This window comes from Musca domestica, unplaced genomic scaffold, assembly GCF_030504385.1.
Source record: "Musca domestica strain aabys unplaced genomic scaffold, Musca_domestica.polishedcontigs.V.1.1 13, whole genome shotgun sequence".
NCBI lineage: Eukaryota > Metazoa > Arthropoda > Insecta > Diptera > Muscidae > Musca > Musca domestica.
In genome coordinates, this window is record NW_026712172.1 from 447,868 (window position 1) to 469,827 (window position 21,960).

General features: G+C 32.3%; 1 long non-coding RNA gene across 5 annotated transcripts in view; it reads right to left on the reverse strand.

Moving 5' to 3' along the window:
- Positions 1–3,682: 3,682 nt before the first annotated feature.
- LOC131800781 (uncharacterized) overlaps positions 3,683–21,960 on the reverse strand; it is a 32,996-nt gene continuing 14,718 nt past the window's right edge. For 2 of the 5 annotated variants that reach the window (XR_009341538.1, XR_009341541.1), the window contains exon 5: positions 3,683–5,042. This is a non-coding gene — a long non-coding RNA (uncharacterized LOC131800781). The remainder of the gene's footprint in view (positions 5,043–21,960) is intronic. The other 3 variants (XR_009341540.1, XR_009341539.1, XR_009341543.1) reach the window with 3 other exon arrangements.

Sequence of the window (21,960 nt, forward strand, 5' to 3'; positions counted from 1 at the left end):
GGTTCGGTATTTTATTTTGTATTTTTTTTATTTTTATTTTTTTTTTTTTTTTTTTTTGTATAGTCCACATATTGAACGGCCTCTTTTTATTCGGCATTTCACTGATTGCTTTGAGTTGTCATGGATTGCGCATTATGAGTTGTCATTGGACGGATTATGAAAGAAGAAGGTCCACTTTTTCGAGCCCCAAACAGCTGTGTCGGTCATTTCTGTTTGTTTGAATTTGTTCGCATCTTCCAACTGAAGCCCGATGATGTGAATTGTCAAAATCAGGCCAGTCGTTATTAAGTTGTAAACGTATTAACCAACAATAACCTTCTTTTGTATATTTTGTTCACAAAAAAGCGATTGAACAAAATATGATAAGTCAAATTGAAAAAATGATACATTGTATAAAATTGACAATATAAAGAAAAATAAATTAAAAAAAAGAAAAAAATCTTCAACTTGTTCCCTGATTTTAAGAGTAAATATTTAAAGTTCCTTACTGAGTTTGTCACACTATTATTTTGAAATTCGATTCTACTGACTTTTTTTTCGATTTTTGCAATGAAAACTCTTTTTTCCTGATTTTTTTTTAGCGATTTTGAAGAATTAAATTATTTCGACATCATCTATTCCGTTTCGCCACCACATAATTCGGTACTATACTTCAATGTAACCCGCCTGCAATTTCAGTTCTCAAGAAATCGAGCCAATTAAATAAAGTTAATCAAATTATATTATTCGTATGGTCCACTTACCCAATAAATACATAATATAACAGTTTTGTCAGTTGTCGAATTATACTCCCCAAAAAGACTTCATGTCATATTAGAATTCAAAAATGAAAAAAAAAAAGAAAAAGCAAACACTACAAATGTACATTCGAAAATAGTAAATCAAAATGGAAAAAAAATCATTCAAAATAAAACATTACGATTGTACATTTTAAAAGTCAAAATAGAAATGTTGAAATATCACATTTTACGCGATTTTTTTTTAATATTATCCTTTTTTGCAAAGAGAAAATTCCGAATTTGTATGAACCGTTAAAATTAGACCACCAGCAATAACATATATGAAATTGTTTTTCGCTTCCAATTTCTTATTACCATATGTTTGAAGCAATGTAAAAAAAGTAGTAGACAAAATAATTTTCGATCGAATGCGGTGATCCAAAAATTTACAGCGATCGAAATATTTCTCTATACGAAACAGAACTCGATGACGAATTCGGTGATTTGACCCCAGGTCGGGTTGGCGAGAGAGCACAAGAGAGCGACCGAGTTTCTGGCAGTATTCCTGTAGGTTATGCCAAGATGACTGCGCTCTTAACACATGCCCCAGGTTTCGCGAGCAAACCCCATACCAACCATATGAAACAATAGAACGGAGAGGGTACTGCCGTAACTGCCTGGCAAGGAGTTATTTGGTACCAGGGGCCAAATCACCGCAGTCGAAATCGAGTACTTCAGCATCGTAATGTAGTTTACGCGGATCACCGCGGTCGTTAACGAATTGTTTTTACTCGAAGTTGTATACGATAGGTAGTATGCTGTCGAAAACAAAGTATGTAGTGATCTTTGTGCGGAAAAAAGGCAAACAAAAAGAAATAAGAAGTTGGTGAAATTGTTAGTTTTATTCTATTTTAAATAAAATCACTTACGCCACTTCAGGCAACGACTAAATTTATCACGAATATTTTTCCTTATTAATGCCACTTTGTACTCATGCTCTGAGTCCGAAGACGAGGAAAGCGAAAAAACACTTGCATTCATAATATATTTGTACATGTACATGTAAACACACAGAAACAGTATAAATTTCTCAGAAATAACATATTTTGATCGCAAAAACTGATTTTGAAACACTCTTTCGCTTCAAATGTCTTATTACAGCAATGTAAAAAAAGTAGTAGACAAAATAATTTGCGATCGAATGCGGTGATGCAAAATTTTACAGCGAACGAAATGTTTCTCTATACTGAACAGAACTCGATAACGAATGCGGTGATTTGGCCCCAGATTGCACCAGTTTGACGGGCTGTCGAAGGTGTGATTACAGACACCACACATTAATACATGGGGCACCGCAAATAGACAACAACCTACAGCCAGTACCCATTGATTTACCACCTTTCGTTTGGGACTTGGTGTTTGTCCCTACTATCCCTTTTGCGAGTCACAACTGATAGTGTCGATACATGGAAAAGTGTGCGAGCCCTAATTTGCCAATCGTCATCAATGTCAAGAATTGCCTATTCAGCATTTCAACGACTGGGGCTTAGGTCATTCATGTACCAAAGCAAACGATTTGCAACCTTTAAAATAATGAAGAGGCTTGAGAAATAAATGGTGCTTGGGCTTTAAAGGACCCTACTCCGACCCACTTCTCGAAGACCCAACATCATACTTCAATCAACAAGCTGTCGCTGACCCCGACCCCATAGCAACATTCCAATAGATCTTGAATTGGGCGCAGATACATATTCAGCAATACTTAAAGGCATTCCATACAAAACTCTGATATGTATTTTCTGGTCCCATTAAAAATATGCCTATTAATTAAAAATGATTTGTTTTCACAGATTTCACGAAGGGGGAGGCATGTACATGACTGTACCAACAATTTTTCAAAAGTGTGCTATATTTTTAACCAAAAAATGTATGTGCTATTTTTTTAGCACATACTGTAGAATATCGGTACGCACTGCATATATTTATCACACTTACATATATGCAAGCATTAGAATTTGCATATATGTATCATTGTTAGTGTGCAAGTATATAAAAAGCTTGAAGTCAAGGCTAAGCATATTAATGTAAAATTATAATGAAAAACGACGGCAGGATTTTAGAGGGACTCTGTAATCCCTTTATGAAATGTCACAAAATATGCTTAAACATGACTTCAAGCTTCTTATTTACTTAAGCTGGGAATACATAAAACGCTTATTTGGCTGGCTTAAGTCATCGGCTGGCTTCTTCGGAAATGAACAAAGGAGCCTAGTGTCAAAATCGAACTAAGTCAACCTAAAACTCCTTTGTTCCTCTACGAAGAATCCAGCCGATGACTTATGCCAGTCAAATAAGCGTTTTATGTATTCCCAGCTTTACACCTTTAGTCATTCGAAGTTTTGTTATTAAACGGCATCTCCCGTCGTTACCGTGAAATATAAAGAAATATTTAACTGAAAAGTCACCTTTGTGAACTGTAATACATACCTTTTGCATCATTTGTAAATAAACCTGAACTAAAGTATATTTAGTGGAAATACTTACCTCCGAACTGTAATACTTACCTTTCCATACTTATTTAATAAACTTGAATTAAAATTTGAAAACAATTATTTTTGTGGACAAAAAAATTTATGCGCAACGTCGAATTTTAGGTAACGCTGTAAATTTTGCAAGTAGTTTCCGTGTGGTGGAGGGTATTTAAGATTTTAATAGATACATGGTATATTAAATATACATATTGAATTTATTCAAATTAAGATTGCTAAGTGCAACATATCCATTTTACGTTTAACGACACATTAACAGCTTCAGGCCGCAATGGAACCAGTAGTCAACAAATTTGTAGACCAGATGAGTCAGCGCATTAAGAAGTTCCAGATTGTTTTCCATCAGGAGACACAATGCAAACTGGAATAAGCGCCAAATGCAGAAAATGTACTTATATTTTAAAGAAACCCTAATTAATTTCACACGACCTTTTATTTTTAAATATATAGTTGTATTTTGGCAATATGAATCTAAATCCTCGTATTTTGGGCTATATTTATATTCATTCAATTAAGCAACTCTCTAAAACGCATACATTAGTGATAACTTACTACAATTTTTAAATTATAAGCAACAATAAAATAAACAATTTACTTATACCTGGATTCTTGACATTAAAAACTTTTTAAATATACTACAACATACATAGTTTGTACATAACATACAAAAGAAATACAAACAGAGGAAATAATTATGCTTATTTGGTTATTCTGTTTTGGTTAGAGCTCTCTTTTGGATTTTATCTACAGGTTTAACGTCACCATTATTGAGCGATTTTTTTCAGAGATTTCGCTGTCGCTCGATCTTATATCACCAGACATCTGTAAAGGAAATGAATTATCAATGAGACTGCAATGTGTTCTTAAATCAAAATGCTCACCAACCCCTTTTGTAAAGAATTTATTACAATCTTAAGTATCATGTACGTCCAAACAATGTGAAAGGCAAGCAACATAATGAGTAAAGTGTTGAAAATATTATACGCTGGGAACATTGGAAAAATCCTCGGCGCTTCATATCATATAAAAATCAATTGTTGTTTGTTGGTAACGGAATCAGTTGAAAACGGCTGGACCGATTTGCATAATTTTTTGTACAAACGTTTGTCATACCCCGAGTTAGGTTTTTAAAGAAAAAAATATTGACCACGCCTCCTTTTACGCCCACTATTTCGATTTATCTAAAATCCTTATATTTCCCAAATAAACAAGATATTGGTTTAAAAATTATTGCACGAGATACTGTTGACCTTCCCTCCAACCTTAAGTATTTGTTTGGGGGCTGAGGAACTGACCACGCATACTTTTTTATCTATCTATACATCTATATATATAAATGAAAGTTGTGTTAGTTACTACGCTTATAACTTAAGAACCGCTGAACTGATTTTAATGATTCATACAAATTCGGAATTGTCTCCTATCCGAAAAGGATAATATACAAAAAAAAAATCACGTAAAAATGTGATATATTAACATTTTCATTTTGACTTTTGAAATGTACAATAGTAATGTTTTATTTTGCATGATTTTTTTCCATTTTGACTTACTTTTTTCTAATGTACATTTGTAGTGTTTTTTATATTTTATTTTTGAATTCGAATATCATAATATCAATTTATTTAATTGACTTGATTTCTTGAGAACTGAAATTGATGACGGGTTACATGGAAGTGTAGTACCGAATTATGTGGTGGCGAAACGGAATAGATGATATCGAAATAATTTAACGCGGTCACACCAAAGTTAGAAGATAATAACCTTTTTAAAATCGCTAAAAAAAAAAATTACGAAAAAAGAGATCTCATTACAAAAATTCTCAAAACGGGAAAATATCGAAAAAAATGTCCAATGGAATTGAATTTTAAAATAAAAGTACATTCTATTGACAAACTTTGTAAGGATCTTTAAACAGTTGCTGTAAAAAATCAGCGAACAAGTTGAAGATTTTTTCAATTTGTTATTATTCTTTTGTCATTTTTTTTTTCAATTTGTATTATCATATTGAATTCAGTGGATTTTTTGTGAACGAAATAAAGAATAATTTATCACTATATACAATTTTTCACCAAAAAATGAAATAAGTGCGAAATACGATTGTAACTAACATCTACCTTTTAACTCCAGGGCCTACATCGTGCTTCAGCTGGAAGATGCGCAGACATTTAAACAAACAAAAATGACCGAAAAAGACTAATGGGGCTCATTTCAAAGCGTGGACCTACTTCTTTCATGTGACAATAATCCGTCCAATGAGAGCTCAAAATGCAAAAATTTTTGGGACTACAATCAGTAAAGTACCAAATATAAAGGGTGCAAAATAGTAGAGCGAATGGGACTTTTAGTAAGAAAAGGATTTCTATCCTTCCAAAAATTCTTCCCGAACACTTAAGATACCTTAAATCGCTTTTGCATGACCTGCAATATGATATATGATATCGATCATAAATAACCATTGTATGATTTAAGCTATTTTTGAAGTCTTCGTCATTTTCTTCTATTTTTGGCCAAATATCTTTGTTTCTAAGGGAGTAGAAAATTCTCGGAGTAGGGCCCATATTGATCTTGACCACTAAAAAATTGTATTTATGCTACCCTGGCGTAAGGAACCATCGTACAGATAATTGCCACATAGAAATTTATTCATGTAAAGTCCCCACATTGGAGTATCCCAAGTCCACTTTCACATCTAATGTGTGGTCAGAAAAGAAAATTTTGTATTCTATTGAATTTGTAACCCCCAAGAGAATATTGGTTGGGAACGTAGATATAGATGTACATCCCAAATCAAATAAATTGTGAAAAACAAGAACAAATTATAAATATAAGAAAGTAGCACGTGACCGAATATTTGTTGAATCGTCATTGAATTATACTATGATGAAAAATATGGACTTTATGGCGTCTCCAATTTACAATTTAAATGACAAATAAAATTAGTTCTCATCTTACGGTAATTGGAGTAAAATAGTAATTATATTTGATTATCCTGAAATCAGTCTGCCCTCAATTATGAGATGGATAAAATTATTTTTACTTATTTAAATCACGTGAATTTTTTTCAGTTTGACATGTTATGTTGTTCTGCTATATTTTCGATTTGGCCTCTATTTGTCATCTTGGATTATAAGGGGTGAAGAAAGTTTTCAATGTAGGTCGATGTTTCGCAGTAGTGCCCATATGAAGGTACTTCCTGATTTTACCTTATTTCAAAGGATTTGGCTAAAAATGTGTATTTGTGGGAGTGAAAATCGTACACAAAAATTTCAACATATCTACAAATAGTACCCCCACAAGTCCACCTTTTGGCGGACTTATGAGAACTCTAATGCACAATCTGAGGTGTTAATGGGTTTAAAAAAGTAATTAACTTTGGCTATTCTTAAATCATTCAGCCCTCAATTATGAGGTGTACAAAATACAGTAAATTCCAAATTACTGCTCATTTGACTAAAAACTAAAAATTAATCGACCAGTACATGAACACTTATAACAGTCATATCTTTGAATAATTAGGCTTTGACAAATATGCATAATAGACTAAAACTACGGGCCGGCAACGCGGACCGGGCCAGCTAGTAAATATATATATATATATTTATATATATATATATATATATATATATATATATATATATCTATATATATATATATATATATATATATATATATATATATATATATATATATATATATATATATATATATATATATATATATATATATATATATATATATATATATATATATCTTCTATCTATTCTATTTCTATCTATATATATATATAAAAATCAATTGTTGTTTGTTGGTAACGGAATCAGTTGAAAACGGCTGGACCGATTTGCATAATTTTTTGTACAAACGTTTGTCATACCCCGAGTTAGGTTTTTAAAGAAAAAATATTGACCACGCCTCCTTTTTACGCCCACTATTTCGATTTATCTAAAATCCTTATATTTCCCAAATAAACAAGATATTGGTTTAAAATTTTTTACACGAGATACTGTTGACCCTCCCTCCAACCCTAAGTATTTGTTTGGGGGCTGAGGAACTGATCACGCATACTTTTTAATCTATTTATACATCTACTAGCTGGCCCGGTCCGCGTTGCCGGTCCGTAGTTTTAGTCTTTAATGCAAATTTTGCATAGCATAATATTTCACAAATCTAGCTCATATTAAAATTTAAATATTGATTCGACTAAATAGAAATAAGTAACTATGGAAGGAGGGCAAAATAATTTCTGAATAGTCAAAGTTAATTACGCTTTTACACCCATTACCATAGCACCTCAAATTGCGCATTAGAGTCCCCAAAAAGTCTATGTTCTTGTTCATAGTAAAATTCAATGACGATTAAACAATACCCGCGTTGTTGTCCGCCAATCGGCAAACATCACTATAGATCGGCGGGCCTGGAGACTATATGGGGACTGTACCAAAATATTTAAGTATGTTGACATTTTTCTGTAAGATGGTTCTCTATTCACAAAGTAGCCTAAATACAGCAATTAATGGCCAAATCAGTTGAAAAACGTGGCCAACACCACGGTCACAGCTGAAATCAGGGATACATTTATATAAGGGTTATACCAAAACGTGGCCTAACCAATATTCGCTTGGGGGTTACAAATTCAATAGAAAACAAAATTTTCTACTAGCTGGCCCGGTCCGCGTTGCCGGTCCGTAGTTTTAGTCTTTAATGCAAATTTTGCATAGCATAATATTTCACAAATCTAGCTCATATTAAAATTTAAATATTGATTCGACTAAATAGAAATAAATAACTATGGAAGGAGGGCAAAATAATTTCTGAATAATCAAAGTTAATTACGCTTTTACACCCATTACCATAGCACCTCAAATTGCGCATTAGAGTCCCCAAAAAGTCTATGTTCTTGTTCATAGTAAAATTCAATGACGATTAAACAATACCCGCGTTGTTGTCCGCCAATCGGAAAACATCACTATAGATCGGCGGGCCTGGAGACTATATGGGGACTGTACCAAAATATTTACGTATGTTGACATTTTTCTGTAAGATGGTTCTCTACTAACAAAGTAGCCTAAATACAGCAATTAATGGCCAAATCAGTTGAAAAACGTGGCCAACACCACGGTCACAGCTGAAATCAGGGATACATTTATATAAGGGTTATACCAAAACGTGGCCCAACCAATATTCTCTTGGGGGTTACAAATTCAATAGAAAACAAAATTTTCTTTTCTGACCACCAATTAGATGTGAAAGTGGACTTGGGGATACTCCAATGTGGGGACTTTACTTAAATTAAGTACTATGTGGCAATTATCTGTATGATGGTTCCCTACCCCAGAGTAGCATAAATACAATTTTTAGCCAAATCAATTAATGAATGTGGTCAAGACCGAAATGGGCCCTACTCTGAACATTTCAAACTTTATGCGAAGAGGTTCTCCACCTCCTTAGAAACAAAGATGCCAAACAATGGCCAAAATATTAAAAAAGTGACCAAGACACCAAAAATAGCTTAAATCATACGATGGTTATATAAATATGAAATCGGGTTGTACCCTTATCCGTGAATTATGATCGATATCATGAACGGCAAAATCGATTTAAGGTATCTTGAATGTTTGGGAAGATTTTCTGGAAGGATAGAAATCCTTTTCTTACTTAGAGTCCCATTCGCTCTACTATTTTCCACCCTTTTTATTTGGTATTTTCTGATTGTACATTGGACGGATTATTGTGAAAGGAAAGAAGTAGTTCCACGCTTTGAAATGAGCCCCATTAGGCTTTTTCGGTAATTTTTGTTTGTTCAAATGTGTTCGCATCTTCCAGCCCTGGAGTTGAAAGGTAGATGTCAGTTAACATCGTATTTCCCACTTATTTCATTTTTTGGTGAAAATTTGTATATAGTGAAAATTTTTCAATTAGATAATACAAATTGAAAAAAAAAATGACAAAAGAAGAATAACACATTGAAAAAATCTTCAACTTGTTTTGGATATTATCCTTTTCGGAGAGGAGACAATTCCGAATTTGTATGAATCGTTAAAATCAATCCAGCGGTTCTTAAGTTATAAGCGTAGTAACTAACACAACTTTCTTTTATATATATACTAGCTGGCCCGGTCCGCGTTGCCGGCCCGTAGTTTTAGTCTATTATGCATATTTGTCAAAGCCTAATTATTCAAAGATATGACTGTTATAAGTGTTCATGTACTGGTCGATTAATTTTTAGTTTTTAGTCAAATGAGCAGTAATTTGGAATTTACTGTATTTTGTACACCTCATAATTGAGGGCTGAATGATTTAAGAATAGCCAAAGTTAATTACTTTTTTAAACCCATTAACACCTCAGATTGTGCATTAGAGTTCTCATAAGTCCGCCAAAAGGTGGACTTGTGGGGGTACTATTTGTAGATATGTTGAAATTTTTGTGTACGATTTTCACTCCCACAAATACACATTTTTAGCCAAATCCTTTGAAATAAGGTAAAATCAGGAAGTACCTTCATATGGGCACTACTGCGAAACATCGACCTACATTGAAAACTTTCTTCACCCCTTATAATCCAAGATGACAAATAGAGGCCAAATCGAAAATATAGCAGAACAACATAACATGTCAAACTGAAAAAAATTCACGTGATTTAAATAAGTAAAAATAATTTTATCCATCTCATAATTGAGGGCAGACTGATTTCAGGATAATCAAATATAATTACTATTTTACTCCAATTACCGTAAGATGAGAACTAATTTTATTTGTCATTTAAATTGTAAATTGGAGACGCCATAAAGTCCATATTTTTCATCATAGTATAATTCAATGACGATTCAACAAATATTCGGTCACGTGCTACTTTCTTATATTTATAATTTGTTCTTGTTTTTCACAATTTATTTGATTTGGGATGTACATCTATATCTACGTTCCCAACCAATATTCTCTTGGGGGTTACAAATTCAATAGAATACAAAATTTTCTTTTCTGACCACACATTAGATGTGAAAGTGGACTTGGGATACTCCAATGTGGGGACTTTACATGAATAAATTTCTATGTGGCAATTATCTGTACGATGGTTCCTTACGCCAGGGTAGCATAAATACAATTTTTTAGTGGTCAAGATCAATATGGGCCCTACTCCGAGAATTTTCTACTCCCTTAGAAACAAAGATATTTGGCCAAAAATAGAAGAAAATGACGAAGACTTCAAAAATAGCTTAAATCATACAATGGTTATTTATGATCGATATCATATATCATATTGCAGGTCATGCAAAAGCGATTTAAGGTATCTTAAGTGTTCGGGAAGAATTTTTGGAAGGATAGAAATCCTTTTCTTACTAAAAGTCCCATTCGCTCTACTATTTTGCACCCTTTATATTTGGTACTTTACTGATTGTAGTCCCAAAAATTTTTGCATTTTGAGCTCTCATTGGACGGATTATTGTCACATGAAAGAAGTAGGTCCACGCTTTGAAATGAGCCCCATTAGTCTTTTTCGGTCATTTTGTTTGTTTAAATGTCTGCGCATCTTCCAGCTGAAGCACGATGTAGGCCCTGGAGTTAAAAGGTAGATGTTAGTTACAATCGTATTTCGCACTTATTTCATTTTTTGGTGAAAAATTGTATATAGTGATAAATTATTCTTTATTTCGTTCACAAAAAATCCACTGAATTCAATATGATAATACAAATTGAAAAAAAAAATGACAAAAGAATAATAACAAATTGAAAAAATCTTCAACTTGTTCGCTGATTTTTTACAGCAACTGTTTAAAGATCCTTACAAAGTTTGTCAATAGAATGTACTTTTATTTTAAAATTCAATTCCATTGGACATTTTTTTCGATATTTTCCCGTTTTGAGAATTTTTGTAATGAGATCTCTTTTTTCGTAATTTTTTTTTTTAGCGATTTTAAAAAGGTTATTATCTTCTAACTTTGGTGTGACCGCGTTAAATTATTTCGATATCATCTATTCCGTTTCGCCACCACATAATTCGGTACTACACTTCCATGTAACCCGTCATCAATTTCAGTTCTCAAGAAATCAAGTCAATTAAATAAATTGATATTATGATATTCGAATTCAAAAATAAAATATAAAAAACACTACAAATGTACATTAGAAAAAAGTAAGTCAAAATGGAAAAAAATCATGCAAAATAAAACATTACTATTGTACATTTCAAAAGTCAAAATGAAAATGTTAATATATCACATTTTTACGTGATTTTTTTTTTGTATATTATCCTTTTCGGATAGGAGACAATTCCGAATTTGTATGAATCATTAAAATCAGTTCAGCGGTTCTTAAGTTATAAGCGTAGTAACTAACACAACTTTCATTTATATATATAGATAGATATTGTTGTTTGAAAATAAACCTTTTAAAAATTTGCCTTGAGTGAAAAATATAAAATGGAATTTTACAAAAATCATTTCTTGCAAGTGCTTTCAAAATGAACATTTTACATATTAAAAAATTGCAATGCCGTCAAATGGTGTAAAATGTCCGGGGCTCTACTTCATTCCCAGTAACCTCAACATTTGCTATGAATAGTTTTAAAAATTTTAAAGAGAATTGACTGATATAAATCATCTCTATGGAGGGTATGCCATTTCAAACCTACGAATACTATTCAAACAGTAAAACAAAAAATCCTTTCTTTAAACGGCATGCAATGTAGTTTGAAGAGGATAAATTTGAAGAAAATGTATGTAAAAACAAGTAAAAAACATTAAGTTCGGCCGGGCCAAACTTTTAATACCCTCCACCTTAGGGTAAAAGAAACATTAGAAGAAATGTGGCAAAAACCATTAAAATGCCGAATATCGGGAGGTACCGTTATATGGGGGCTACACCAAAACGTGGACCCATAATTACAATGTTTCGCTACACATTAGGACCCACAAATACCAATTTTTAGACAAATCAGTGAAAAAATGTTGCAAAAACCATCAAAATACCGAATATCGAGATGTACCGTTATATGGGGGCTATATCAAATCATGGACCCATGCATGCAATATTTCGCCACCGAAGCTGGAACCCATTATGACCAACAAATACCAATGTGGCAAAAAATGTGGCAAAAATCATCAAATTACCGAATATCGGGAGGTACCGTTATATAGGGGCTATACCAAAAAGTGGACCTATAATTACAATGTTTCGCTACACGAACTAGGACCCGTTATGACCCACAAATACCAATTTTTAGACAAATCAGTGAAAAAATGTGGCAAAAACCATAAAAATACCGAATATCGGGAGGTACTGTTATATGGGGGCTATACCAAAACATGGACCCTTACATGCAATGTTTCGCCACCAATGTACAATCAGAAAAATACCAAATATAAAGGATGCAAAATAGTAGAGCGAATGGGACTCTTAGTAAGAAAATTCTTCCAAAAATTCTTCCTGAACATTCAAGATACCTTAAATCGCTTTTGCAGGTCATGATATCGATCATAAATAACCATCGTATGATTTAAGACATTTTTGGAGTCTTCGCCACTTTCTTCTATTTTTGGCCCTTATTTGGCATCTTTGTTTCTAAGGGGGTAGAGAACCTCTTCGCATAAGATTTTCGGAGTAGGGCCCATATTGGTCTTGACCACTAAAAAATTGTATTTATGCTACCCTGGGGTAAAGAACCATCGTACAGATAATTGCCACATATAAATTTATTCATGTAAAGTCCCCACATTGGAGTATCCCCAAGTCCACTTTCACATCTAATGTGTGGTCAGAAAAGAAAAATTTGTATTCTATTGAGAAGAATATTGGTTGGGAACGTAGATTTGGGATATACATCTATATGAAAAAAAATTGTGAAAACATGAACAAATTACAAATATAAGAAAGTAGCACGGGACCGAATATTTGTTGAATCGTCATTGAATTATACTATGATGAAATATATGGACTTTGTGGGGTCTCCAATTTACAATTTAAATGACAAATAAAATTAGTTCCCATATTACGGTAATGGGTGTAAAATAGTAATTACATTTGACTATTCTGAAATCAGTCTGACCTCAATTATGATTGACACAAAAATTTCAACATATCTACAAATTTTAGAATTTTCTCTAAGTAATAGTACTCCCTCAAGTCCACCTTTTGGCGGACAAACAGACCGACATAGTCAGGGCGACTTATGAGGACTCTAATGCACATTCTGAGGTGGTAATGGGTTTAAAAAAGTAATAAACTTTGCCTATTCTTAAAACAATTAGCCCTCAATTATGAGTTGTACAAAGTACAGTAAATTCCAAATTACTGCTATTTGACTAACAATTAAAAACTAATCGACCAGTACGTGAACATTTATAACATTAATATCTTTGAATAATTATGCTTTGACAAATATGCATAATAGACAAAAACTACGGGCCGGCAACGCGGACCGGGCCAGCTAGTATATATATATATATATATATATATATATATATATATATATATATATATATATATATATATATATATATATATATATATATATATATATATATACTAGCTGGCCCGGTCCGCGTTGCCGGTCCGTAGTTTTAGTCTTTAATGCAAATTTTGCATAGCATAATATTTCACAAATCTAGCTCATATTAAAATTTAAATATTGATTCGACTAAATAGAAATAAATAACTATGGAAGGAGGGCAAAATAATTTCTGAATAGTCAAAGTTAATTACGCTTTTACACCCATTACCATAGCACCTCAAATTGCGCATTAGAGTCCCCAAAAAGTCTATGTTCTTGTTCATAGTAAAATTCAATGACGATTAAACAATACCCGCGTTGTTGTCCGCCAATCGGCAAACATCACTATAGATCGGCGGGCCTGGAGACTATATGGGGACTGTACCAAAATATTTACGTATGTTGACATTTTTCTGTAAGATGGTTCTCTACTAACAAAGTAGCCTAAATACAGTAATTAATGGCCAAATCAGTTGAAAAACGTGGCCAACACCACGGTCACAGCTGAAATCAGGGATACATTTATATAAGGGTTATACCAAAACGTGGCCCAACCAATATTCTCTTGGGGGTTACAAATTCAATAGAAAACAAAATTTTCTTTTCTGACCACCAATTAGATGTGAAAGTGGACTTGGGGATACTCCAATGTGGGGACTTTACTTAAATTAAGTCCTATGTGGCAATTATCTGTATGATGGTTCCCTACCCCAGAGTAGCATAAATACAATTTTTAGCCAAATCAATTAATGAATGTGGTCAAGACCGAAATGGGCCCTACTCTGAACATTTCAAACTTTATGCGAAGAGGTTCTCCACCTCCTTAGAAACAAAGATGCCAAACAATGGCCAAAATATTAAAAAAGTGACCAAGACACCAAAAATAGCTTAAATCATACGATGGTTATATAAATATGAAATCGGGTTGTACCCTTATCCGTGAATTATGATCGATATCATGAACGGCAAAATCGATTTAAGGTATCTTGAATGTTTGGGAAGATTTTCTGGAAGGATAGAAATCCTTTTCTTACTTAGAGTCCCATTCGCTCTACTATTTTCCACCCTTTTATTAGGTATTTTTCTGATTGTACATTGGACGGATTATTGTGAAAGGAAAGAAGTAGTTCCACGCTTTGAAATGAGCCCCATTAGGCTTTTTCGGTAATTTTTGTTTGTTCAAATGTGTTCGCATCTTCCAGCTGAACCACGATGTCGGCCCTGGAGTTGAAAGGTAGATGTCAGTTAACATCGTATTTCCCACTTATTTCATTTTTTGGTGAAAATTTGTATATAGTGAAAATTTTTCAATTAGATAATACAAATTGAAAAAAAAATGACAAAAGAAGAATAACACATTGAAAAAATCTTCAACTTGTTCGCTGATTTTTTACAGCAAATGTTTAAAGATCCTTATATAGTTTGTCAATAGAATGTACTTCTATTTTAAAATTCGATTCCATTAAATTATTTCGACATCATCTATTTCGTTTCGCCACCACATAATTCGGTACTACACTTCCATGTAACTCGCCATCAGTTACATTTCTCAAGAAATCAAGTCAATTAAATGAATTGGTATTAATATTTGAATTCAAAAATAAAATATAAAAAACACTACAAATGTACATTAGAAAAAATAAGTCAAAATGGAAAAAAATCATGCAAAATAAAACATTACTATTGTACATTTGAAAAGTCAAAATGAAAATGTTAATATATCACATTTTTACGCGATTTTTTTTGGATATTATCCTTTTCGGAGAGGAGACAATTCCGAATTTGTATGAATCGTTAAAATCAATCCAGCGGTTCTTAAGTTATAAGCGTAGTAACTAACACAACTTTCTTTTATATATATAGATATATATATATATATATATATATATATATATATATATATATATATATATATATATATATATATATATATATATATATATATATGGCGTAAAAATGAGAAAATTGAACATTTTGTTCTTACTAAATTTCCAATACAATCTACTATTTTGCAGCCTTTATATTTGGTATTTCATTGCGACTACAATCAGTGAAATACCAAATATAACGGTTGCAAAATAGTAGATTGCATTTGAAATTTGGTAAGAAAAAGATTTATATCCTTCCAGAAAATGTTGATGATACTAAAAAGGGAAACGTAGGTATGTTACGAAAATGTTTTTAGTAATTACATCTTTGTATAGTTTAATTTAATTGAAGCAAAAAATGCAATTTTTAATAATAAAAATGAAAGTATTTAGACGTTTTCGATTTTTGATCACGTTTTCTCTCATATGATTAAAAAGATTTTTGTGTACGAGAACACACCTTACCATAAAAGTGTAACCAAAAATGGTGTTCGACTCTTTGAGAACAATCAGGAACATAAAAAATATAATAACAATTTTTTTTTGACACTTTGAAGATTTATTACTTTACTCAGAAAATATTTGTGGTACAAATTCTATAAGAAAATCGAACTTATAAAAATCTAACTTTAATATATTTATTTACTATTTATTTCGGAAAAAATTTGATCAAAAGTAAAAGTTCTACTATTTTTTGATGTATACGAATAGTTAGTGGTATGTATTTGTTTTGTTGTTATAGCGGTACATGCCATTGTTTCGAATTCATCCACTAAAAGGGCTAATATGAAATGTCCATAAAACTTTGTACGAGAAATAGCGTGGCGGAACGCGCCGTTCGATAATTTTATAATATGTATATGTCGACGTATTTTTGTTTACTCCCTATTTAATACAATATGCATTGTTGAAAGAATATATTTTTTATGCATTGTCCTATAGTTATTTTTAAGATGTTTATTTCGGCTCATATTTCTCATTTATTTCAAAATAATATATTTTCATATTATTCGAAGTAGACTTTTTATATGTGTATTGTCTAAAGCATGCCTGCTTTTGCTTATTTTTAAATAGGAAAATGTAGATTTGCTGTTATATTTGTATATTTGGAATATTTCTCTAAAATCGAATACATTGCATTACGTATGAAAAGTAGTATCCAATCTCATAATTCCAACTGAATTTACGGCGTTACTCATGAAATTTCACACGAACATGGATTGTTACTAAAATCTATTAATATTTCAATTTTCAAAAGATCTTTGAACCTTGCTTTGGTTGATAAATTCTTTGAGATCAATTTAAAACGCAAAATTCAAGAAAAATAATGAATGTTATATTTATTTCATTGAAAAAATATCACTTCGAAAAAGACGGCATTGATCAGCCTTATTATACCCTCCACCTTGGAAAGGAGGGTATATTAACTTTGTCATTCCGTTTGTAACATCCTTAAATATTCTTCTTAGATCCCATAAAGTATATATATTCATAATCAGCATAAAATTCTAAGTCGATTTAACGATGTCCGTCTGTCTGTCTGCCTGTCCGTCTGTCTGTCTGTCTGTTGAAATCACGATACAGCCCACATTATTTGACGTAGAGCGTCAAAATTTAGCAGAGGTATTTGCATTGTGTCTAGGATGGTTGGTATTGAAAATGAGATATATCGGTCCACGTTCTGGTATAGTCCCCATATAACTGTACCTCCCGATATTCGGTATTTTGATGATTTATGCCACATTTTTTCACGGATTTGTCTGGAAATTAGTATTTGTAGGTCATAACGGGTCCCTGAGCGTGTGGCAAAACATTGCATGTATAGGTCCACGTTGTGGTATAGCCCCCATATAAAGGTACCTCCCGATATTCGGTATTTTAGTTTTTTTTTGCCACATTTTTCACGGATTTGTCTAAAAATTGGTATTTGTGGGTCATAATGGGTTCCAGCTCCGGTGGCGAAACATTGCATGTAAGGGTCCATGTTTTGGTATAGCCCCCATATAACGGTACCTCCCGATATTCGGTAATTTGATGATTTTTGCAACCTTTTTTCACGGATTTGTCTGAAAATTGGTATTTGTTGTTCATAATGGGTTCCAGCTCCGGTGGCGAAACATTGCATGTAAGGGTCCATGTTTTGGTATAGCCCCCATATAACAGTACCTCCCGATATTCGGTATTTTTATGGTTTTTGCCACATTTTTTCACTGATTTGTCTAAAAATTGGTATTTGTGGGTCATAACGGGTCCTAGTTCGTGTAGCGAAACATTGTAATTATAGGTCCACTTTTTGGTATAGCCCCTATATAACGGTACCTCCCGATATTCGGTAATTTGATGATTTTTGCCACATTTTTTGCCACATTGGTATTTGTTGGTCATAATGGGTTCCAGCTTCGGTGGCGAAATATTGCATGCATGGGTCCATGATTTGATATAGCCCCCATATAACGGTACATCTCGATATTCGGTATTTTGATGGTTTTTGCAACATTTTTTCACTGATTTGTCTAAAAATTGGTATTTGTGGGTCCTAATGTGTAGCGAAACATTGTAATTATGGGTCCACGTTTTGGTGTAGCCCCCATATAACGGTACCTCCCGATATTCGGCATTTTAATGGTTTTTGCCACATTTCTTCTAATGTTTCTTTTACCCTAAGGTGGAGGGTATTAAAAGTTTGGCCCGGCCGAACTTAATGTTTTTTACTTGTTTTTACATACATTTTCTTCAAATTTATCCTCTTCAAACTACATTGCATGCCGTTTAAAGAAAGGATTTTTTGTTTTACTGTTTGAATAGTATTCGTAGGTTTGAAATGGCATACCCTCCATAGAGATGATTTATATCAGTCAATTCTCTTTAAATTTTTTATACTATTCATAGCAAATGTTGAGGTTACTGGGAATGAAGTAGAGCCCCGGACATTTTACACCATTTGACGGCATTGCAATTTTTTAATATGTAAAATGTTCATTATGAAAGCACTTGCAAGAAATGATTTTTGTAAAATTCCATTTTATATTTTTCACTCAAGGCAAATTTTTAAAAGGTTTATTTTCAAACAACAATATAAATTTATAAAACAACATTTTTGTCATAGTCAATAAATTTTCAATGGAATAAATTAAATAACATGGACTTTCAAAAAAAGTTTCTAAGGCATATAAAGAACATATTGCTGATCTGTTTATTTTGTTTTTTTGAACATGTTACATAGGGTGTCTGAAAATGATCGGATTGAATAGCAATTTCAATGCCTATGAATATATTCACAACATATTGTATATTGTCGCCATCTCAAATCATTTAAAACAATAGCACACTACACCATTTATCAGAAGATAATACAAAGAAATCAATGCATTGCATTGCTTGTTAACACTTGATGTCATCTAACATTCACAACCAACTATAGCGAATCATGCGAATTATCGTACTAACATAAATGGGTTTCTGGTGGAAAATTTTATTTCAAGTTTATTATTTACTTTTTTCCAACAGAAAACACAAAAGTATGTTATAAAATTTCGGCGAAGTCAGATTACATTAAGCTAAAATATTTGCCGCACTTATCAGTTTTTTTTATATTTCGACCTCCATTATTTGCACTGCATTAGAATGTGAACGAACAGTAAATGAATCAATTTTATTGCTTGACATGTAACGGCTCTAAAAACGACTTTAGTTCATATTGTCGAATTAATTCATGTCAAAAGCAATGAAAGAACGAAGGCATAAAAATTAATCATTTCATTTCGAACTCTGGTGTCTGCCGATTGGTAGGGTTCAAATGTGGAATATTTTTACGCTTTTCCATTCATATATTGTTAATTACCAATTCGAATTAGGTCTACTTTTTAAATATTAAAATATGTTAGTAGACTGTTTTTCCAATTTGATTAATTTTTTTTAATTGACTCGATTTCTTGAGAACTGAAATTGCAGGCAGTTCACAGTACCGGATGAAGTTTAGTACCGAATTATGTGGTGGCGAAACTGAATAGATGATGTAGAAACAATTGAACACGGTCACACCAAAGTTAAAAGATAATTACTTTTTGAAAATCGTTAGGAAGGAAAAAAGAGACAACATCTCATTCCAAAAATTCTAAAATTGGGAAATAATTGAGGAAAATATTGCAATGAAATCGGATTTTAACATAATAGTACATTCTATTGACAATCTTCGTAAGGACCTTTAAACAAAAACCAGCAAACAAGTTGAAGATTTTTTTCATACAATTTCGGAATGTTATCTTGGAAAAAAAATCGCGTAAAAATATACCAATAAAAATATGAATGAAAAAAATCTTTTTGACGTGAAATTTTTTCTATTTTTCATATTATATTGAAGAGTAAATTTTTTATTGTTTTGAATTCTGAATGAATGATATTAAAATATGATACTAAATATTGGTCTTTCATTTCTAAAATTCGCATATAGCTTCCAACTCCAGGATTTAAACAAACAAAAATGACTGACAAAAATTTATGGGGCTCATTTTGAAACTTAAAATGTACTTAAAATCGGGTTGTACCCTTATATGAGGGTTATGACCCATATAATAACCAGCAAAAGCGATGTAAGGTATCTTGAACGTTTAGGATATATATATATATATATATATATATATATATATATATATATATATATATATATATATATATATATATATATATATATATATATTATTTTGATGATTTATGCCACATTTTTTCACGGATTTGTCTGGAAATTAGTATTTGTAGGTCATAACGGGTCCCTGAGCATGTGGCAAAACATTGCACGTATAGGTCCACGTGGTATAGCCCCCATATAAAGGTACCTCCCGATATTCGGTATTTTAGTTTTTTTTTTTGCCACATTTTTTCACGGATTTGTCTAAAAATTGGTATTTGTGGGTCATAATGGGTTCCAGCTCCGGTGGCGAAACATTGCATGTAAGGGTCCATGTTTTGGTATAGCCCCCATATAACGGTACCTCCCGATATTCGGTAATTTGATGATTTTTGCAACCTTTTTTCACGGATTTGTCTGAAAATTGGTATTTGTTGTTCATAATGGGTTCCAGCTCCGGTGGCGAAACATTGCATGTAAGGGTCCATGTTTTGGTATAGCCCCCATATAACAGTACCTCCCGATATTCGGTATTTTTATGGTTTTTGCCACATTTTTTCACTGATTTGTCTAAAAATTGGTATTTGTGGGTCATAAAGGGTCCTAGTTCGTGTAGCGAAACATTGTAATTATAGGCCCACTTTTTGGTATAGCCCCTATATAACGGTACCTCCCGATATTCGGTAATTTGATGATTTTTGCCACATTTTTTGCCACATTGGTATTTGTTGGTCATAATGGGTTCCAGCTTCGGTGGCCCATATAACGGTACATCCCGATATTCGGTATTTTGATGGTTTTTGCAACATTTTTTCACTGATTTGTCTAAAAATTGGTATTTGTGGGTCCTAATGTGTAGCGAAACATTGTAATTATGGGTCCACGTTTTGGTGTAGCCCCCATATAACGGTACCTCCCGATATTCGGCATTTTAATGGTTTTTGCCACATTTCTTCTAATGTTTCTTTTACCCTAAGGTGGAGGGTATTAAAAGTTTGGCCCGGCCGAACTTAATGTTTTTTACTTGTTTTTACATACATTTTCTTCAAATTTATCCTCTTCAAACTACATTGCATGCCGTTTAAAGAAAGGATTTTTTGTTTTACTGTTTGAATAGTATTCGTAGGTTTGAAATGGCATACCCTACATAGAGATGATTTATATCAGTCAATTCTCTTTAAATTTTTTATACTATTCATAGCAAATGTTGAGGTTACTGGGAATGAAGTAGAGCCCCGGACATTTTACACCATTTGACGGCATTGCAATTTTTTAATATGTAAAATGTTCATTATGAAAGCACTTGCAAGAAATGATTTTTGTAAAATTCCATTTTATATTTTTCACTCAAGGCAAATTTTTAAAAGGTTTATTTTCAAACAACAATATAAATTTATAAAACAACATTTTTGTCATAGTCAATAAATTTTCAATGGAATAAATTAAATAACATGGACTTTCAAAAAAAGTTTCTAAGGCATATAAAGAACATATTGCTGATCTGTTTATTTAGTTTTTTTGAACATGTTACATAGGGTGTCTGAAAATGATCGGATTGAATAGCAATTTCAATGCCAATGCCAAAATATTGTATATTGTCGCCATCTCAAATCATTTAAAACAATAGCACACTACACCATTTATCAGAAGATAATACAAAGAAATCAATGCATTGCTTGTTAACTCTTGATGTCATCTAACATTCACAACCAA